The sequence below is a fragment of the Podarcis gaigeae genome (genome assembly GCF_964106915.1).
Source record: "Podarcis gaigeae genome assembly, chromosome: 3".
NCBI lineage: Eukaryota > Metazoa > Chordata > Lepidosauria > Squamata > Lacertidae > Podarcis > Podarcis gaigeae.
This window is the reverse complement of record NC_139680.1, coordinates 8336537-8357177: the sequence shown is the minus strand read 5'-3', so window position 1 is coordinate 8357177 and position 20641 is coordinate 8336537.

Here is a 20641-nt window from a genome sequence, read left to right as displayed (position 1 = left end):
AGGAGAAGAAATCAGCCCTCGACAACTTAACCGGGGTCACAATTTCAGCAAAAATCTGACTTTTGGGAATTTACTCAAAAATGATGCAAACTGTTGCAAATGCTCCCCTGAAGGCTTTGGCGGTCAAAACAGAAGGCTTTTTATCACAGGACAAGAAATCAGCCCTCGACAATTTCACCGGCAGAAAAAGATTTTTTTGAAAAAATCCCTAAGCCCCGGGGTCACAATTTCAGGAAAAATCTGACTTTTGGTAATTCACTCAAAAATGGTCCTAAACGGTTGCAAATGCTCCCCTGAAAGGGTTGGCGATCGAATCAGAAGGCTTTTTATCACAGGAGAAGAAATCAGCCCTCGACAACATAACCGACAGAAAAACATAATTTTGAAAAAATCCCTAAGCCCCGGGGTCACAATTTCAGAAAATTTCTGACTTTTGGAAATTTACTCAAAAATGATGCCAAACTGTTGCAAATGCTCCCCTGAAAGCTTTGGCGGTCGAAACAGAAGGCTTTTTATCACAGGAGAAGAAATAAGCCCTCGACAACATAACCGACGGAAAAAGATTTTTTTGAAAAAATCCCTAAGCCCCGGGGTCACAATTTCAGCAAAAATCTGACTTTGGGGAATTTACTCAAAAATGATGCCAAACTGTTGCAAATGCTCCCCTGAATGCTTTGGCGAAGGAAACAGAAGGCTTTTTATCACAGGAGAAGAAATCATCCCTAGACAACTTAACCGGCAGAAAAAGATTTTTTTGAAAAAATCCCTAAGCCCCGGGGTCACAATTTCAGCAAAAATCTGACTTTTGTCAACTCACTCAATAATGATGCCAAACTGTTGCAAATGCTCCCGTGAATGCTTTGGCGAAGGAAACAGAAGGCTTTTTATCACAGGAGAAGAAATCAGCCCTCGACAACTTAACCGGGGTCACAATTTCAGCAAAAATCTGACTTTTGGGAATTTACTCAAAAATGATGCCAAACTGTTGCAAATGCTCCCCTGAAGGCTTTGGCGGTCAAAACAGAAGGCTTTTTATCACAGGACAAGAAATCAGCCCTCGACAATTTCACCGGCAGAAAAAGATTTTTTTGAAAAAATCCCTAAGCCCCGGGGTCACAATTTCAGCAAAAATCTGACTTTTGGTAATTCACTCAAAAATGGTCCTAAACGGTTGCAAATGCTCCCCTGAAAGGGTTGGCGATCGAATCAGAAGGCTTTTTATCACAGGAGAAGAAATCAGCCCTCGACAACATAACTGACAGAAAAACATAATTTTGAAAAAATCCCTAAGCCCCGGGGTCACAATTTCAGAAAATATCTGACTTTTGGGAATTTACTCAAAAATGATGCCAAACTGTTGCAAATGCTCCCCTGAAAGCTTTGGCGGTCGAAACAGAAGGCTTTTTATCACAGGAGAAGAAATCAGCCGTCGACAACTTAACCGGCAGAAAAAGCTTTTTTTGAAAAAATCCCTAAGCCCCGGGGTCACAATTTCTGAAAAAATCTGACTTTGGGGAAATTACTCAAAAATGATGCCAAACTGTTGCAAATGCTCCCCTGAATGCTTTGGCGAAGGAAACAGAAGGCTTTTTATCACAGGAGAAGAAATCAGCCCTCGACAACTTAACCGGCAGAAAAAGATTTTTTTGAAAAAATCCCTAAGCCCCGGGGTCACAATTTCAGCAAAAATCTGACTTGTGGCAATTCACTCAAAAATGAGGCCAAACTGTTGCAAATGCTGCCCTGAACGCTTTGGCGAAGGAAACAGAAGGCTTTTTATCACAGGAGAAGAAATCAGCCCTCGACAACTTAACCGGCAGAAAAAGATTTTTTTGCTAAAATCCCTAAGCCCCGGGGTCACAATTTCAGCAAAAATCTGACTTGTGGCAATTCACTCAAAAATGATGCCAAACTGTTGCAAATGCTCCCCTGAACGCTTTGGCGAAGGAAACAGAAGGCTTTTTATCACAGGAGAAGAAATCACCCCTCAACAACTTAACCGGCAGAAAAAGATTTTTTTGAAAAAATCCCTAAGCCCCGGGGTCACAATTTCAGCAAAAATCTGACTTTTGTCAACTCACTCAATAATGATGCCAAACTGTTGCAAATGCTCCCGTGAATGCTTTGGCGAAGGAAACAGAAGGCTTTTTATCACAGGAGAAGAAATCAGCCCTCGACAACTTAACCGGGGTCACAATTTCAGCAAAAATCTGACTTTTGGGAATTTACTCAAAAATGATGCCAAACTGTTGCAAATGCTCCCCTGAAGGCTTTGGCGGTCAAAACAGAAGGCTTTTTATCACAGGACAAGAAATCAGCCCTCGACAATTTCACCGGCAGAAAAAGATTTTTTTGAAAAAATCCCTAAGCCCCGGGGTCACAATTTCTGAAAATATCTGACTTGTGGCAATTCACTCAAAAATGATGCCAAACTGTGGCAAATGCTCCCCTGAAAGCTTTGGCGGTCGAAACAGAAGGCTTTTTATCACAGGAGAAGAAATCAGCCCTCGAAAACTTAACCGACGGAAAAAGATTTTTTTGAAAAAATCCCTAAGCCCCGGGGTCACAATTTCAGCAAAAATCTGACCTTGGGGAATTTACTCAAAAATGATGCCAAACTGTTGCAAATGCTCCCCTGAATGCTTTGGCGAAGGAAACAGAAGACTTTTTATCACAGGAGAAGAAATCATCCCTAGACAACTTAACCGGCAGAAAAAGATTTTTTTGAAAAAATCCCTAAGCCCCGGGGTCACAATTTCAGCAAAAATCTGACTTTTGTCAACTCACTCAATAATGATGCCAAACTGTTGCAAATGCTCCCGTGAATGCTTTGGCGAAGGAAACAGAAGGCTTTTTATCACAGGAGAAGAAATCAGCCCTCGACAACTTAACCGGGGTCACAATTTCAGCAAAAATCTGACTTTTGGGAATTTACTCAAAAATGATGCAAACTGTTGCAAATGCTCCCCTGAAGGCTTTGGCGGTCAAAACAGAAGGCTTTTTATCACAGGACAAGAAATCAGCCCTCGACAATTTCACCGGCAGAAAAAGATTTTTTTGAAAAAATCCCTAAGCCCCGGGGTCACAATTTCAGGAAAAATCTGACTTTTGGTAATTCACTCAAAAATGGTCCTAAACGGTTGCAAATGCTCCCCTGAAAGGGTTGGCGATCGAATCAGAAGGCTTTTTATCACAGGAGAAGAAATCAGCCCTCGACAACATAACCGACCGAAAAACATAATTTTGAAAAAATCCCTAAGCCCCGGGGTCACAATTTCAGAAAATTTCTGACTTTTGGAAATTTACTCAAAAATGATGCCAAACTGTTGCAAATGCTCCCCTGAAAGCTTTGGCGGTCGAAACAGAAGGCTTTTTATCACAGGAGAAGAAATAAGCCCTCGACAACATAACCGACGGAAAAAGATTTTTTTGAAAAAATCCCTAAGCCCCGGGGTCACAATTTCAGCAAAAATCTGACTTTGGGGAATTTACTCAAAAATGATGCCAAACTGTTGCAAATGCTCCCCTGAATGCTTTGGCGAAGGAAACAGAAGGCTTTTTATCACAGGAGAAGAAATCATCCCTAGACAACTTAACCGGCAGAAAAAGATTTTTTTGAAAAAATCCCTAAGCCCCGGGGTCACAATTTCAGCAAAAATCTGACTTTTGTCAACTCACTCAATAATGATGCCAAACTGTTGCAAATGCTCCCGTGAATGCTTTGGCGAAGGAAACAGAAGGCTTTTTATCACAGGAGAAGAAATCAGCCCTCGACAACTTAACCGGGGTCACAATTTCAGCAAAAATCTGACTTTTGGGAATTTACTCAAAAATGATGCCAAACTGTTGCAAATGCTCCCCTGCAGGCTTTGGCGGTCAAAACAGAAGGCTTTTTATCACAGGACAAGAAATCAGCCCTCGACAATTTCACCGGCAGAAAAAGATTTTTTTGAAAAAATCCCTAAGCCCCGGGGTCACAATTTCAGCAAAAATCTGACTTTTGGTAATTCACTCAAAAATGGTCCTAAACGGTTGCAAATGCTCCCCTGAAAGGGTTGGCGATCGAATCAGAAGGCTTTTTATCACAGGAGAAGAAATCAGCCCTCGACAACATAACTGACAGAAAAACATAATTTTGAAAAAATCCCTAAGCCCCGGGGTCACAATTTCAGAAAATATCTGACTTTTGGGAATTTACTCAAAAATGATGCCAAACTGTTGCAAATGCTCCCCTGAAAGCTTTGGCGGTCGAAACAGAAGGCTTTTTATCACAGGAGAAGAAATCAGCCGTCGACAACTTAACCGGCAGAAAAAGCTTTTTTTGAAAAAATCCCTAAGCCCCGGGGTCACAATTTCTGAAAAAATCTGACTTTGGGGAAATTACTCAAAAATGATGCCAAACTGTTGCAAATGCTCCCCTGAATGCTTTGGCGAAGGAAACAGAAGGCTTTTTATCACAGGAGAAGAAATCAGCCCTCGACAACTTAACCGGCAGAAAAAGATTTTTTTGAAAAAATCCCTAAGCCCCGGGGTCACAATTTCAGCAAAAATCTGACTTGTGGCAATTCACTCAAAAATGAGGCCAAACTGTTGCAAATGCTGCCCTGAACGCTTTGGCGAAGGAAACAGAAGGCTTTTTATCACAGGAGAAGAAATCAGCCCTCGACAACTTAACCGGCAGAAAAAGATTTTTTTGCTAAAATCCCTAAGCCCCGGGGTCACAATTTCAGCAAAAATCTGACTTGTGGCAATTCACTCAAAAATGATGCCAAACTGTTGCAAATGCTCCCCTGAACGCTTTGGCGAAGGAAACAGAAGGCTTTTTATCACAGGAGAAGAAATCACCCCTCAACAACTTAACCGGCAGAAAAAGATTTTTTTGAAAAAATCCCTAAGCCCCGGGGTCACAATTTCAGCAAAAATCTGACCTTGGGGAATTTACTCAAAAATGATGCCAAACTGTTGCAAATGCTCCCCTGAATGCTTTGGCGAAGGAAACAGAAGGCTTTTTATCACAGGAGAAGAAATCATCCCTAGACAACTTAACCGGCAGAAAAAGATTTTTTTGAAAAAATCCCTAAGCCCCGGGGTCACAATTTCAGCAAAAATCTGACTTTTGTCAACTCACTCAATAATGATGCCAAACTGTTGCAAATGCTCCCGTGAATGCTTTGGCGAAGGAAACAGAAGGCTTTTTATCACAGGAGAAGAAATCAGCCCTCGACAACTTAACCGGGGTCACAATTTCAGCAAAAATCTGACTTTTGGGAATTTACTCAAAAATGATGCAAACTGTTGCAAATGCTCCCCTGAAGGCTTTGGCGGTCAAAACAGAAGGCTTTTTATCACAGGACAAGAAATCAGCCCTCGACAATTTCACCGGCAGAAAAAGATTTTTTTGAAAAAATCCCTAAGCCCCGGGGTCACAATTTCAGGAAAAATCTGACTTTTGGTAATTCACTCAAAAATGGTCCTAAACGGTTGCAAATGCTCCCCTGAAAGGGTTGGCGATCGAATCAGAAGGCTTTTTATCACAGGAGAAGAAATCAGCCCTCGACAACATAACCGACAGAAAAACATAATTTTGAAAAAATCCCTAAGCCCCGGGGTCACAATTTCAGAAAATTTCTGACTTTTGGAAATTTACTCAAAAATGATGCCAAACTGTTGCAAATGCTCCCCTGAAAGCTTTGGCGGTCGAAACAGAAGGCTTTTTATCACAGGAGAAGAAATAAGCCCTCGACAACATAACCGACGGAAAAAGATTTTTTTGAAAAAATCCCTAAGCCCCGGGGTCACAATTTCAGCAAAAATCTGACTTTTGTCAACTCACTCAATAATGATGCCAAACTGTTGCAAATGCTCCCGTGAATGCTTTGGCGAAGGAAACAGAAGGCTTTTTATCACAGGAGAAGAAATCAGCCCTCGACAACTTAACCGGGGTCACAATTTCAGCAAAAATCTGACTTTTGGGAATTTACTCAAAAATGATGCAAACTGTTGCAAATGCTCCCCTGAAGGCTTTGGCGGTCAAAACAGAAGGCTTTTTATCACAGGACAAGAAATCAGCCCTCGACAATTTCACCGGCAGAAAAAGATTTTTTTGAAAAAATCCCTAAGCCCCGGGGTCACAATTTCAGGAAAAATCTGACTTTTGGTAATTCACTCAAAAATGGTCCTAAACGGTTGCAAATGCTCCCCTGAAAGGGTTGGCGAAGGAAACAGAAGGCTTTTTATCACAGGAGAAGAAATCAGCCCTCGACAACTTAACCGGCAGAAAAAGATTTTTTTGCTAAAATCCCTAAGCCCCGGGGTCACAATTTCAGCAAAAATCTGACTTGTGGCAATTCACTCAAAAATGATGCCAAACTGTTGCAAATGCTCCCCTGAACGCTTTGGCGAAGGAAACAGAAGGCTTTTTATCACAGGAGAAGAAATCACCCCTCAACAACTTAACCGGCAGAAAAAGATTTTTTTGAAAAAATCCCTAAGCCCCGGGGTCACAATTTCAGCAAAAATCTGACCTTGGGGAATTTACTCAAAAATGATGCCAAACTGTTGCAAATGCTCCCCTGAATGCTTTGGCGAAGGAAACAGAAGGCTTTTTATCACAGGAGAAGAAATCATCCCTAGACAACTTAACCGGCAGAAAAAGATTTTTTTGAAAAAATCCCTAAGCCCCGGGGTCACAATTTCAGCAAAAATCTGACTTTTGTCAACTCACTCAATAATGATGCCAAACTGTTGCAAATGCTCCCGTGAATGCTTTGGCGAAGGAAACAGAAGGCTTTTTATCACAGGAGAAGAAATCAGCCCTCGACAACTTAACCGGGGTCACAATTTCAGCAAAAATCTGACTTTTGGGAATTTACTCAAAAATGATGCAAACTGTTGCAAATGCTCCCCTGAAGGCTTTGGCGGTCAAAACAGAAGGCTTTTTATCACAGGACAAGAAATCAGCCCTCGACAATTTCACCGGCAGAAAAAGATTTTTTTGAAAAAATCCCTAAGCCCCGGGGTCACAATTTCAGGAAAAATCTGACTTTTGGTAATTCACTCAAAAATGGTCCTAAACGGTTGCAAATGCTCCCCTGAAAGGGTTGGCGATCGAATCAGAAGGCTTTTTATCACAGGAGAAGAAATCAGCCCTCGACAACATAACCGACAGAAAAACATAATTTTGAAAAAATCCCTAAGCCCCGGGGTCACAATTTCAGAAAATTTCTGACTTTTGGAAATTTACTCAAAAATGATGCCAAACTGTTGCAAATGCTCCCCTGAACGCTTTGGCGAAGGAAACAGAAGGCTTTTTATCACAGGAGAAGAAATCACCCCTCAACAACTTAACCGGCAGAAAAAGATTTTTTTGAAAAAATCCCTAAGCCCCGGGGTCACAATTTCAGCAAAAATCTGACTTTTGTCAACTCACTCAATAATGATGCCAAACTGTTGCAAATGCTCCCGTGAATGCTTTGGCGAAGGAAACAGAAGGCTTTTTATCACAGGAGAAGAAATCAGCCCTCGACAACTTAACCGGGGTCACAATTTCAGCAAAAATCTGACTTTTGGGAATTTACTCAAAAATGATGCCAAACTGTTGCAAATGCTCCCCTGAAGGCTTTGGCGGTCAAAACAGAAGGCTTTTTATCACAGGACAAGAAATCAGCCCTCGACAATTTCACCGGCAGAAAAAGATTTTTTTGAAAAAATCCCTAAGCCCCGGGGTCACAATTTCTGAAAATATCTGACTTGTGGCAATTCACTCAAAAATGATGCCAAACTGTGGCAAATGCTCCCCTGAAAGCTTTGGCGGTCGAAACAGAAGGCTTTTTATCACAGGAGAAGAAATCAGCCCTCGAAAACTTAACCGACGGAAAAAGATTTTTTTGAAAAAATCCCTAAGCCCCGGGGTCACAATTTCAGCAAAAATCTGACCTTGGGGAATTTACTCAAAAATGATGCCAAACTGTTGCAAATGCTCCCCTGAATGCTTTGGCGAAGGAAACAGAAGGCTTTTTATCACAGGAGAAGAAATCATCCCTAGACAACTTAACCGGCAGAAAAAGATTTTTTTGAAAAAATCCCTAAGCCCCGGGGTCACAATTTCAGCAAAAATCTGACTTTTGTCAACTCACTCAATAATGATGCCAAACTGTTGCAAATGCTCCCGTGAATGCTTTGGCGAAGGAAACAGAAGGCTTTTTATCACAGGAGAAGAAATCAGCCCTCGACAACTTAACCGGGGTCACAATTTCAGCAAAAATCTGACTTTTGGGAATTTACTCAAAAATGATGCAAACTGTTGCAAATGCTCCCCTGAAGGCTTTGGCGGTCAAAACAGAAGGCTTTTTATCACAGGACAAGAAATCAGCCCTCGACAATTTCACCGGCAGAAAAAGATTTTTTTGAAAAAATCCCTAAGCCCCGGGGTCACAATTTCAGGAAAAATCTGACTTTTGGTAATTCACTCAAAAATGGTCCTAAACGGTTGCAAATGCTCCCCTGAAAGGGTTGGCGATCGAATCAGAAGGCTTTTTATCACAGGAGAAGAAATCAGCCCTCGACAACATAACCGACAGAAAAACATAATTTTGAAAAAATCCCTAAGCCCCGGGGTCACAATTTCAGAAAATTTCTGACTTTTGGAAATTTACTCAAAAATGATGCCAAACTGTTGCAAATGCTCCCCTGAAAGCTTTGGCGGTCGAAACAGAAGGCTTTTTATCACAGGAGAAGAAATAAGCCCTCGACAACATAACCGACGGAAAAAGATTTTTTTGAAAAAATCCCTAAGCCCCGGGGTCACAATTTCAGCAAAAATCTGACTTTGGGGAATTTACTCAAAAATGATGCCAAACTGTTGCAAATGCTCCCCTGAATGCTTTGGCGAAGGAAACAGAAGGCTTTTTATCACAGGAGAAGAAATCATCCCTAGACAACTTAACCGGCAGAAAAAGATTTTTTTGAAAAAATCCCTAAGCCCCGGGGTCACAATTTCAGCAAAAATCTGACTTTTGTCAACTCACTCAATAATGATGCCAAACTGTTGCAAATGCTCCCGTGAATGCTTTGGCGAAGGAAACAGAAGGCTTTTTATCACAGGAGAAGAAATCAGCCCTCGACAACTTAACCGGGGTCACAATTTCAGCAAAAATCTGACTTTTGGGAATTTACTCAAAAATGATGCCAAACTGTTGCAAATGCTCCCCTGAAGGCTTTGGCGGTCAAAACAGAAGGCTTTTTATCACAGGACAAGAAATCAGCCCTCGACAATTTCACCGGCAGAAAAAGATTTTTTTGAAAAAATCCCTAAGCCCCGGGGTCACAATTTCAGCAAAAATCTGACTTTTGGTAATTCACTCAAAAATGGTCCTAAACGGTTGCAAATGCTCCCCTGAAAGGGTTGGCGATCGAATCAGAAGGCTTTTTATCACAGGAGAAGAAATCAGCCCTCGACAACATAACTGACAGAAAAACATAATTTTGAAAAAATCCCTAAGCCCCGGGGTCACAATTTCAGAAAATATCTGACTTTTGGGAATTTACTCAAAAATGATGCCAAACTGTTGCAAATGCTCCCCTGAAAGCTTTGGCGGTCGAAACAGAAGGCTTTTTATCACAGGAGAAGAAATAAGCCCTCGACAACTTAACCGGCAGAAAAAGATTTTTTTGAAAAAATCCCTAAGCCCCGGGGTCACAATTTCTGAAAAAATCTGACTTTGGGGAATTTACTCAATAATGATGCCAAACTGTTGCAAATGCTCCCCTGAATGCTTTGGCGAAGGAAACAGAAGGCTTTTTATCACAGGAGAAGAAATCAGCCCTCGACAACTTAACCGGCAGAAAAAGATTTTTTTGAAAAAATCTCTAAGCCCCGGGGTCACAATTTCAGCAAAAATCTGACTTTTGGCAATTTACTAAAAAATGATGCCAAACAGTTGCAAATGCTCCCCTGAAAGATTTGGCGGTCAAAACAGAAGGCTTTTTATCACAGGAGAAGAAATCAGCCCTCGACAACTTAACCGGCAGAAAAAGATTTTTTTGAAAAAATCCCTAAGCCCCGGGGTCACAATTTCTGAAAAAATCTGACTTGTGGCAATTCACTCAAAAATGATGCCAAACTGATGCAAATGCTCCCCTGAAAGCTTTGGCGGTCAAAACAGAAAGCTTTTTATCACAGGAGAAGAAATCAGCCCTCGACAACTTAACCGGCAGAAAAAGATTTTTTTGAAAAAATCCCTAAGCCCCGGGGTCACAATTTCAGCAAAAATCTGACTTGTGGCAATTCACTCAAAAATGATGCCAAACTGTGGCAAATGCTCCCCTGAAAGCTTTGGCGGTCAAAACAGAAGGCTTTTTATCACAGGAGAAGATATCAGCCCTCGACAACATAACCGACAGAAAAACATATTTTTGAACAAATCCCTAAGCCCCGGGGTCACAATTTCTGAAAATATCTGACTTGTGGCAATTCACTCAAAAATGATGTCAAACTGTGGCAATGCTCCCCTGAAAGCTTTGGCGGTCAAAACAGAAGGCTTTTTATCACAGGAGAAGAAATCAGCCCTCGAAAACTTAACCGACGGAAAAAGATTTTTTTGAAAAAATCCCTAAGCCCCGGGGTCACAATTTCAGCAAAAATCTGACTTTTGGCAATTTACTCAAAAATGATGCCAAACTGTTGCAAATGCTCCCGTGAATGCTTTGGCGAAGGAAACAGAAGGCTTTTTATCACAGGAGAAGAAATCAGCCCTCGACAACTTAACCGGCAGAAAAAAATTTTTTTGAAAAAATCCCTAAGCCCCGGGGTCACAATTTCAGCAAAAATCTGACTTGTGGCAATTCACTCAAAAATGATGCCAAACTGTTACAAATGCTCCCCTGAACGCTTTGGCGAAGGAAACAGAAGGCTTTTTATCACAGGAGAAGAAATCAGCCCTCGACAACTTAACCAGCAGAAAAAGCTTTTTTTGAAAAAATCCCTAAGCCCCGGGGTCACAATTTCAGCAAAAATCTGACTTGTGGCAATTCACTCAAAAATGATGCCAAACTGTGGCAAATGCTCCCCTGAAAGCTTTGGCGGTCAAAACAGAAGGCTTTTTATCACAGGAGAAGATATCAGCCCTCGACAACATAACCGACAGAAAAACATATTTTTGAACAAATCCCTAAGCCCCGGGGTCACAATTTCTGAAAATATCTGACTTGTGGCAATTCACTCAAAAATGATGTCAAACTGTGGCAATGCTCCCCTGAAAGCTTTGGCGGTCAAAACAGAAGGCTTTTTATCACAGGAGAAGAAATCAGCCCTCGAAAACTTAACCGACGGAAAAAGATTTTTTTGAAAAAATCCCTAAGCCCCGGGGTCACAATTTCAGCAAAAATCTGACTTTTGGCAATTTACTCAAAAATGATGCCAAACTGTTGCAAATGCTCCCGTGAATGCTTTGGCGAAGGAAACAGAAGGCTTTTTATCACAGGAGAAGAAATCAGCCCTCGACAACTTAACCGGCAGAAAAAAATTTTTTTGAAAAAATCCCTAAGCCCCGGGGTCACAATTTCAGCAAAAATCTGACTTGTGGCAATTCACTCAAAAATGATGCCAAACTGTTACAAATGCTCCCCTGAACGCTTTGGCGAAGGAAACAGAAGGCTTTTTATCACAGGAGAAGAAATCAGCCCTCGACAACTTAACCAGCAGAAAAAGCTTTTTTTGAAAAAATCCCTAAGGCCCGGGGTCACAATTTTAGCAAAAATCTGACTTTTGGCAACTCACTCAAAAATGATGCCAAACTATTGCATATGCTCCCCTGAAGGCTTTGGCGGTCAAAACAGAAGGCTTTTTATCACAGGACAAGAAATCAGCCCTCGACAACTTCACCGGCAGAAAAAGATTTTTTTGAAAAAATCCCTAAGCCCCGGGGTCACAATTTCAGCAAAAATCTGACTTTTGGCAATTCACTCAAAAATGGTCCTAAACGGTTGCAAATGCTCCCCTGAAAGGGTTGGCGATCGAAAAAGAAGGCTTTTTATGACAGGAGAAGAAATCAGCCCTCGACAACATAACCGACAGAAAAACATTTTTTTGAAAAAATCCCTAAGCCCCGGGGTCACAATTTCAGCAAAAATCTGACTTGTGGCAGTTCACTCAAAAATGGTGCTAAACGGTTGCAAATGCTCTTCCGGGTTGGCGCCATCGCCGAATGGCGGGCTCCCTCCGTGCTCCGGAGGGAGCCGGCTCGGCAGGGGTTGGGTCCTACCGCGCCGGCGACGCGGGGACCCTCAAAAGCCATGGGCACGGAGCCCCATGGACATGGTGACTCGGCTGGCACCTTTGCGCCCCTCCCCGGCCCGCGAAAGAGCCTTTTTAAAGGCTAAGGAACGGGCGCCTGGGGGGGGGTGCTTTGAGTCCGCCGCTTCCCCTGCTGAGCGAAGCCGCATGCCATTCGGTGGAGAGCGCTAGCTTCTTCTATTGAAAATTTGGATCCAAAAGAAAAACCCGTGAGTAATTGGACTATGGATTAAAAAGAGGGATAAATTTTTAAAATTTGACGCGAACGGGGGAGGTGGAAAAAAGGAAGTCAGCCCCCCCTTTATTGTAGAAAAGACAAAACAAAGGACTTGACAACTAAGATCGAGTGTAACCCTATCTTGATGAACTAATAACTTCGCGAGGGAAAATTATAAGTTTGAGCTGGAGGAGAAAAGGAGAATTTGCATTAAAAAGCAACCCCCCCCCCCCCCCGGAATCCCTGGAGCGATCTGCGAGAATACCTGGAGAAGAGTAATGGAGGTTTTGACAGCAGTCAAAGAGCTGTCAAAACGGAAGAACAAAATAGAGACGGTGTTTTGAGGACTTTGCCAGTTACATTTGGATATAAATTGGATACAAATTGTTTCAAATAAGGATTAATAAGCTATTTGGACTGGTGGATGTGATCTGGAAGGGAACTCAGTTACTGTAATCCATCTAGAGGAGCTGAGGGATATTGCATGTGTTTTTGCTAGGAAACTTGAACAGTTGAACAGAACTTTCAACCTCCTGGGAAACTGCAGAAATGGAACATTATTTTGTCTACAGAGGTCTACATACTACAAGAAACAATGGATTTATCTGTTGGAAAATGAAAGGGACATGACGTAATGTTTTGCTTCTGAATAACAAGCCTCTGCAGAGGAATTAGAAGCTTTTGGAAAAAGAACCTTTCTGCGGGAGAACAGGGAAACAAAAAGGAGGAGAGTGACCGACAAGAATAAGGAAACAACAAGAACTGGACAGAACTGGAAGTGGGGACATTTGGGATATCCAGATTTGACAAGCTTATGGAAATAAAATTGGAGTTTTTACTCCTGGATACAAAAATCTGGATAGAAGAAATGAGCCCCTTTTTGAGATAGACTCCTTCTAAGATTGGACACTTGTGATTAAAAATGACTGGTAAAGAATCAGAGAGATGTGGGTTTAGTGAAATGTGGGAACACCAGGAAGATATTAGAATTGGAGGGATATAAGGAACGCAACAGGGAAAGAGGGGAGGGAAATTTGGAATCCAAAGGCTGTAAAATTATTTTTTCTTTTTTTTTTTGTATTTTCTTTTCATCTGCACTATATCTGAAAGGGGGGAACTCGTGGAAGGGAAGACAGATCTTAGGGGATGGGAATTTGAAAAAATTGGGTTATTGACGATGAGTGTAATTTGGGGATAAGAACTTGTTGAATTTAATTGTTTATTTAGAAGATTTGGAACACAAGAGGGGGGGAGGGGGAAGTCCTGGTTATTGGAAGAAGTGTATAAATTGGATTTAATTTGTTTTAATTTGGAAAATCTTAATAAAAATTATTTTTAAAAAAATAAAATAAACGGTTGCAAATGCTCCTCTGAAAGGTTTGGTGGTCAAAACAGAAGGCTTTTTATCACAGGAGAAGAAATCAGCCCTCGACAACTTAACCGGCAGAAAAAGATTTTTTTGAAAAAATCCCTAAGCCCCGGGGTCACAATTTCTGAAAAAATCTGACTTGTGGCAATTCACTCAAAAATGATGCCAAACTGTTACAAATGCTCCCCTGAACGCTTTGGCGAAGGAAACAGAAGGCTTTTTATCACAGGAGAAGAAATCAGCCCTCGACAACTTAACCGGCAGAAAAAGATTTTTTTGAAAAAATCCCTAAGCCCCGGGGTCACAATTTCAGCAAAAATCTGACTTTTGGCAATTTACTCAAAAATGATGCCAAACAGTTGCAAATGCTCCCCTGAAAGATTTGGCGGTCAAAACAGAAGGCTTTTTATCACAGGAGAAGAAATCAGCCCTCGACAACCTAACCGGCAGAAAAAGATTTTTTGAAAAAAGCCCTAAGCCCCGGGGTCACAATTTTAGCAAAAATCTGACTTTTGGCAACTCACTCAAAAATGATGCCAAACTATTGCATATGCTCCCCTGAAGGCTTTGGCGGTCAAAACAGAAGGCTTTTTATCACAGGACAAGAAATCAGCCCTCGACAACTTCACCGGCAGAAAAAGATTTTTTTGAAAAAATCCGTAAGCCCCGGGGTCACAATTTCAGCAAAAATCTGACTTGTGGCAATTCACTCAAAAATGATGCCAAACTGATGCAAATGCTCCCCTGAAAGCTTTGGCGGTCAAAACAGAAGGCTTTTTATGACAGGAGAAGAAATCAGCCCTCGACAACTTAACCAGCAGAAAAAGATTTTTTTGAAAAAATCCCAAAGCCCCGGGGTCACAATTTCAGCAAAAATCTGACTTGTGGCAATTCACTCAAAAATGATGCCAAACTGTGGCAAATGCTCCCCTGAATGCTTTGGCGAAGGAAACAGAAGGCTTTTTATCACAGGAGAAGATATCAGCCCTCGACAACATAACCGACAGAAAAACATATTTTTGAAAAAATCCCTAAGCCCCGGGGTCACAATTTCTGAAAATATCTGACTTGTGGCAATTCACTCAAAAATGATGTCAAACTGTGGCAAATGCTCCCCTGAAAGCTTTGGCGGTCAAAACAGAAGGCTTTTTATCACAGGAGAAGAAATCAGCCCTCGAAAACTTAACCGACGGAAAAAGATTTTTTTGAAAAAATCCCTAAGCCCCGGGGTCACAATTTCAGCAAAAATCTGACTTTTGGCAATTTACTCAAAAATGATGCCAAACAGTTGCAAATGGTCCCCTGAAAGATTTGGCGGTCAAAACAGAATGCTTTTTATCACAGGAGAAGAAATCAGCCCTCGACAACCTAACCGGCAGAAAAAGATTTTTTGAAAAAAGCCCTAAGCCCCGGGGTCACAATTTTAGCAAAAATCTGACTTTTGGCAACTCACTCAAAAATGATGCCAAACTATTGCATATGCTCCCCTGAAGGCTTTGGCGGTCAAAACAGAAGGCTTTTTATCACAGGACAAGAAATCAGCCCTCAAAACTTAACCGACGGAAAAAGATTTTTTTGAAAAAATCCCTAAGCCCCGGGGTCACAATTTCAGCAAAAATCTGACTTTTGGCAACTCACTCAAAAATGGTGCTAAACGGTTGCAAATGCTCCCCTGAATGCTTTGGCGAAGGAAACAGAAGGCTTTTTATCACAGGAGAAGAAATCAGCCCTCGACAACATAACCGACAGAAAAACATATTTTTGAAAAAATCCGTAAGCCCCGGGGTCACAATTTCTAAAAAAATCTGACTTTGGGGAATTTACTCAAAAATGATGCCAAACTGTTGCAAATGCTCCCCTGAATGCTTTGGCGAAGGAAACAGAAGGCTTTTTATCACAGGAGAAGAAATCAGCCCTAGACAACTTAACCGGCAGAAAAAGATTTTTTTGAAAAAATCCCTAAGCCCCGGGGTCACAATTTCAGCAAAAATCTGACTTTTGGCAATTTACTCAAAAATGATGCCAAACAGTTGCAAATGCTCCCCTGAAAGATTTGGCGGTCAAAACAGAAGGCTTTTTATCACAGGAGAAGAAATCAGCCCTCGACAACTTAACCGGCAGAAAAAGATTTTTTTGAAAAAATCCCTAAGCCCCGGGGTCACAATTTCTGAAAAAATCTGACTTGTGGCAATTCACTCAAAAATGATGCCAAACTGTTACAAATGCTCCCCTGAACGCTTTGGCGAAGGAAACAGAAGGCTTTTTATCACAGGAGAAGAAATCAGCCCTCGACAACTTAACCGGCAGAAAAAGATTTTTTTGAAAAAATCCCTAAGCCCCGGGGTCACAATTTCAGCAAAAATCTGACTTTTGGCAATTTACTCAAAAATGATGCCAAACAGTTGCAAATGCTCCCCTGAAAGATTTGGCGGTCAAAACAGAAGGCTTTTTATCACAGGAGAAGAAATCAGCCCTCGACAACCTAACCGGCAGAAAAAGATTTTTTGAAAAAAGCCCTAAGCCCCGGGGTCACAATTTTAGCAAAAATCTGACTTTTGGCAACTCACTCAAAAATGATGCCAAACTATTGCATATGCTCCCCTGAAGGCTTTGGCGGTCAAAACAGAAGGCTTTTTATCACAGGACAAGAAATCAGCCCTCGACAACTTCACCGGCAGAAAAAGATTTTTTTGAAAAAATCCGTAAGCCCCGGGGTCACAATTTCAGCAAAAATCTGACTTGTGGCAATTCACTCAAAAATGATGCCAAACTGATGCAAATGCTCCCCTGAAAGCTTTGGCGGTCAAAACAGAAGGCTTTTTATGACAGGAGAAGAAATCAGCCCTCGACAACTTAACCAGCAGAAAAAGATTTTTTTGAAAAAATCCCAAAGCCCCGGGGTCACAATTTCAGCAAAAATCTGACTTGTGGCAATTCACTCAAAAATGATGCCAAACTGTGGCAAATGCTCCCCTGAATGCTTTGGCGAAGGAAACAGAAGGCTTTTTATCACAGGAGAAGATATCAGCCCTCGACAACATAACCGACAGAAAAACATATTTTTGAAAAAATCCCTAAGCCCCGGGGTCACAATTTCTGAAAATATCTGACTTGTGGCAATTCACTCAAAAATGATGCCAAACAGTTGCAAATGCTCCCCTGAAAGATTTGGCGGTCAAAACAGAAGGCTTTTTATCACAGGAGAAGAAATCAGCCCTCGACAACTTAACCGGCAGAAAAAGATTTTTTTGAAAAAATCCCTAAGCCCCGGGGTCACAATTTCTGAAAAAATCTGACTTGTGGCAATTCACTCAAAAATGATGCCAAACTGTTACAAATGCTCCCCTGAACGCTTTGGCGAAGGAAACAGAAGGCTTTTTATCACAGGAGAAGAAATCAGCCCTCGACAACTTAACCGGCAGAAAAAGATTTTTTTGAAAAAATCCCTAAGCCCCGGGGTCACAATTTCAGCAAAAATCTGACTTTTGGCAATTTACTCAAAAATGATGCCAAACAGTTGCAAATGCTCCCCTGAAAGATTTGGCGGTCAAAACAGAAGGCTTTTTATCACAGGAGAAGAAATCAGCCCTCGACAACCTAACCGGCAGAAAAAGATTTTTTGAAAAAAGCCCTAAGCCCCGGGGTCACAATTTTAGCAAAAATCTGACTTTTGGCAACTCACTCAAAAATGATGCCAAACTATTGCATATGCTCCCCTGAAGGCTTTGGCGGTCAAAACAGAAGGCTTTTTATCACAGGACAAGAAATCAGCCCTCGACAACTTCACCGGCAGAAAAAGATTTTTTTGAAAAAATCCGTAAGCCCCGGGGTCACAATTTCAGCAAAAATCTGACTTGTGGCAATTCACTCAAAAATGATGCCAAACTGATGCAAATGCTCCCCTGAAAGCTTTGGCGGTCAAAACAGAAGGCTTTTTATGACAGGAGAAGAAATCAGCCCTCGACAACTTAACCAGCAGAAAAAGATTTTTTTGAAAAAATCCCAAAGCCCCGGGGTCACAATTTCAGCAAAAATCTGACTTGTGGCAATTCACTCAAAAATGATGCCAAACTGTGGCAAATGCTCCCCTGAATGCTTTGGCGAAGGAAACAGAAGGCTTTTTATCACAGGAGAAGATATCAGCCCTCGACAACATAACCGACAGAAAAACATATTTTTGAAAAAATCCCTAAGCCCCGGGGTCACAATTTCTGAAAATATCTGACTTGTGGCAATTCACTCAAAAATGATGTCAAACTGTGGCAAATGCTCCCCTGAAAGCTTTGGCGGTCAAAACAGAAGGCTTTTTATCACAGGAGAAGAAATCAGCCCTCGAAAACTTAACCGACGGAAAAAGATTTTTTTGAAAAAATCCCTAAGCCCCGGGGTCACAATTTCAGCAAAAATCTGACTTTTGGCAATTTACTCAAAAATGATGCCAAACAGTTGCAAATGGTCCCCTGAAAGATTTGGCGGTCAAAACAGAATGCTTTTTATCACAGGAGAAGAAATCAGCCCTCGACAACCTAACCGGCAGAAAAAGATTTTTTGAAAAAAGCCCTAAGCCCCGGGGTCACAATTTTAGCAAAAATCTGACTTTTGGCAACTCACTCAAAAATGATGCCAAACTATTGCATATGCTCCCCTGAAGGCTTTGGCGGTCAAAACAGAAGGCTTTTTATCACAGGACAAGAAATCAGCCCTCAAAACTTAACCGACGGAAAAAGATTTTTTTGAAAAAATCCCTAAGCCCCGGGGTCACAATTTCAGCAAAAATCTGACTTTTGGCAACTCACTCAAAAATGGTGCTAAACGGTTGCAAATGCTCCCCTGAATGCTTTGGCGAAGGAAACAGAAGGCTTTTTATCACAGGAGAAGAAATCAGCCCTCGACAACATAACCGACAGAAAAACATATTTTTGAAAAAATCCGTAAGCCCCGGGGTCACAATTTCTAAAAAAATCTGACTTTGGGGAATTTACTCAAAAATGATGCCAAACTGTTGCAAATGCTCCCCTGAATGCTTTGGCGAAGGAAACAGAAGGCTTTTTATCACAGGAGAAGAAATCAGCCCTAGACAACTTAACCGGCAGAAAAAGATTTTTTTGAAAAAATCCCTAAGCCCCGGGGTCACAATTTCAGCAAAAATCTGACTTTTGGCAATTTACTCAAAAATGATGCCAAACAGTTGCAAATGCTCCCCTGAAAGATTTGGCGGTCAAAACAGAAGGCTTTTTATCACAGGAGAAGAAATCAGCCCTCGACAACTTAACCGGCAGAAAAAGATTTTTTTGAAAAAATCCCTAAGCCCCGGGGTCACAATTTCTGAAAAAATCTGACTTGTGGCAATTCACTCAAAAATGATGCCAAACTGTTACAAATGCTCCCCTGAACGCTTTGGCGAAGGAAACAGAAGGCTTTTTATCACAGGAGAAGAAATCAGCCCTCGACAACTTAACCGGCAGAAAAAGATTTTTTTGAAAAAATCCCTAAGCCCCGGGGTCACAATTTCAGCAAAAATCTGACTTTTGGCAATTTACTCAAAAATGATGCCAAACAGTTGCAAATGCTCCCCTGAAAGATTTGGCGGTCAAAACAGAAGGCTTTTTATCACAGGAGAAGAAATCAGCCCTCGACAACCTAACCGGCAGAAAAAGATTTTTTGAAAAAAGCCCTAAGCCCCGGGGTCACAATTTTAGCAAAAATCTGACTTTTGGCAACTCACTCAAAAATGATGCCAAACTATTGCATATGCTCCCCTGAAGGCTTTGGCGGTCAAAACAGAAGGCTTTTTATCACAGGACAAGAAATCAGCCCTCGACAACTTCACCGGCAGAAAAAGATTTTTTTGAAAAAATCCCTAAGCCCCGGGGTCACAATTTCAGCAAAAATCTGACTTTTGGCAATTCACTCAAAAATGGTCCTAAACGGTTGCAAATGCTCCCCTGAAAGGGTTGGCGATCGAAAAAGAAGGCTTTTTATCACAGGAGAAGAAATCAGCCCTTGACAACATAACCGACAGAAAAACATAATTTTGAAAAAATCCCTAAGCCCCGGGGTCACAATTTCTGAAAATATCTGACTTTGGGGAATTTACTCAATAATGATGCCGAACTGTTGCAAATGCTCCCCTGAATGCTTTGGCGAAGGAAACAGAAGGCTTTTTATCACAGGACAAGAAATCAGCCCTCGACAACTTAACCGGCAGAAAAAGATTTTTTTGAAAAAATCCCTAAGCCCCGGGGTCACAATTTCAGCAAAAATCTGACTTTTGTCAACTCACTCAAAAATGATGCCAAACTGTTGCAAATGCTCCCCTGAACGCTTTGGGGAAGGAAACAGAAGGCCTTTTATCACAGGAGAAGAAATCAGCCCTCGACAACTTAACCGACGGAAAAAGATTTTTTGAAAAAATCCCTAAGCCCCGGAGTCACAATTTCTGAAAAAATCTGACTTTTGGGAATTTACTCAAAAATGATGCCAAACTGTTTCAAATGCTCCCCTGAAAGGTTTGGCGGTCAAAACAGAAGGTTTTTTATCACAGGAGAAGTAATCAGCCCTCGACAACTTAACCGGCAGGAAAAGATTTTTTTGAAAAAATCCCTAAGCCCCGGGGTCACAATTTCTGAAAATATCTGACTTTTTGGGAATTTACTCAAAAATGATGCCAAACTGTTGCAAATGCTCCCTTGAACGCTTTGGCGGTCGAAACAGAAGGCTGTTTATCACAGGAGAACAAATCAGCCCTCGACAACATAACCAA